Raw genomic sequence first — 1,764 nt, 5'->3', positions numbered from 1 at the left:
ATAGATAGATAGATAGATAGATAGATATATAGATAGATAGAGATAGATAGAGAGAGAGAGAGAGAGAGAGAGAGAGAGAGAGAGAGAAGCACTCAATCTGCACCGAATATTTATATTAATGCTTTTCCTGTTATGAACGCACCAGGGGAAGTTATCGGCGTATTTCCTGTTGATTCCTGTCACTTCTCCGTGACAGTTAATTTTGCACATACGTAATCCATTGAGAATTTCATGACGTTGTTCGGAGTATTTTCGTTTTGTTGATAGCAGGTGTGGGTTCGATTTCCACTTGGGGAAGGTATTTTGTGCAACATCTTACGACTTTTTACGTTGATGCTTGTATCACTCTCGATATGTTCTTGTTGCCGTTGACCGACAGAATCAAATCAGCCTGCCTCGAAAATGATTTCAGCTGTCATGAATGTGTCGGGCGAGAACGTTTATTACAACAAAAAAAACCCAACATATTTATGTTTAGGGAGGGGGCGTGACTTATCACTGTCTTCTTCTGTTTTTACATTTAAAAAAGAAGAAAAAACCGCAGCCGGTCTTCGTCATCACTTTTATTGTAATTCAGATAACTTTGTATCCGCCAGCTGACCAATCATATTACCCCCCTTCTGCCAAGCCATCCAACAACTCCGCCTTTTCCTCTCAAACCAACCAATTCCACCTCCACCTCCTTTGAAACTATCCAATGACGCTGACTCCTTCTCTCAAAACAGCGGGTGCTGTAGTGGGGTCTGGTGTGGTTTGCTCCTTCTTTCCTATCAAAATACTATAGTCCTTTCCTCTCCTTCTTTTTTGTATTTGTTATTCTTTTAACACCTTTAATCTTCCGCACTTATATGACCTTATTGTGTTGCAAGTGCCGTGAAACTCTTTCTAAAACTAAACTGTCCAATGATGTCGACTTCACCTCTCAAACAAACCAATCATGTCTCCACCTCCTTTCAAACTATTCAATTATGTCGACCCCACCTCTCAAAACAACCAATCACATCTCTCTACCTTCTTTCAAACTCTCCAGTCAAATCAACTCCTTCTACCAAAACAACCAACCATATCCCCGCCTCCCAATAAACTAACCAACGAAATCACTTGCTCCTCCTCAGAGATGGACAGCTTCGCGAGGGCGACCAGCTGGTGGCCATCAACGGCCAGCCCCTAGACATCTCCCACCACGAGGCTATACGTCTGCTGCAGGGAGCCCGCGGGACTGTCCACCTGCTGGTGGCGCGCCCTCTCCCCGCCTCGGACACTATACAGGTAGGCGGCATGTGTCACGTGATTGTGGGATGGTTATTGTTTACTACCAAAGATACTTCACCCTACGGCTGTACTATCTTTTTTTACTACTACGAGGTGTTGCAGTTTGTTCAGACCCCAGACAGGGATAGAAAGGTTCAAATTTCCCATAGCTGCCTGAAGGAAATCTTGATTATACAATGAAATAAGATGACAAGTCAAATCCCGTCTCTACCGACTAGTGTCATTTTCTTTTAGCAGTTACAAGAAGGGGGTGTAAGAGCCACTAAGAGTTCCGATGACAAGTGGCATGTATTTTTGAGCGATCTGGTTGCCTCGGGCGTTTTCTATCCGGGCTTCTGACGTTGGATAAAACACTGTAAGGTTGTAACAAAAGTTTTACATGCCAATCAATACTAATTAGATCGATTAGCACACCAACACTAATTAGGCCAATTTGAAAGTCTACCAGCTTCTGGGCTTGTCTCTGTCTGGGCTGCTGTTCTCGAATATTTC

Source organism: Aplysia californica, unplaced genomic scaffold (genome assembly GCF_000002075.1).
Source record: "Aplysia californica isolate F4 #8 unplaced genomic scaffold, AplCal3.0 scaffold00300, whole genome shotgun sequence".
In the NCBI taxonomy this organism is placed as follows: Eukaryota; Metazoa; Mollusca; class Gastropoda; order Aplysiida; family Aplysiidae; genus Aplysia; species Aplysia californica.
The sequence above is the reverse complement of the archived record's forward strand: the minus strand, read 5'-3'. Positions refer to the sequence as shown.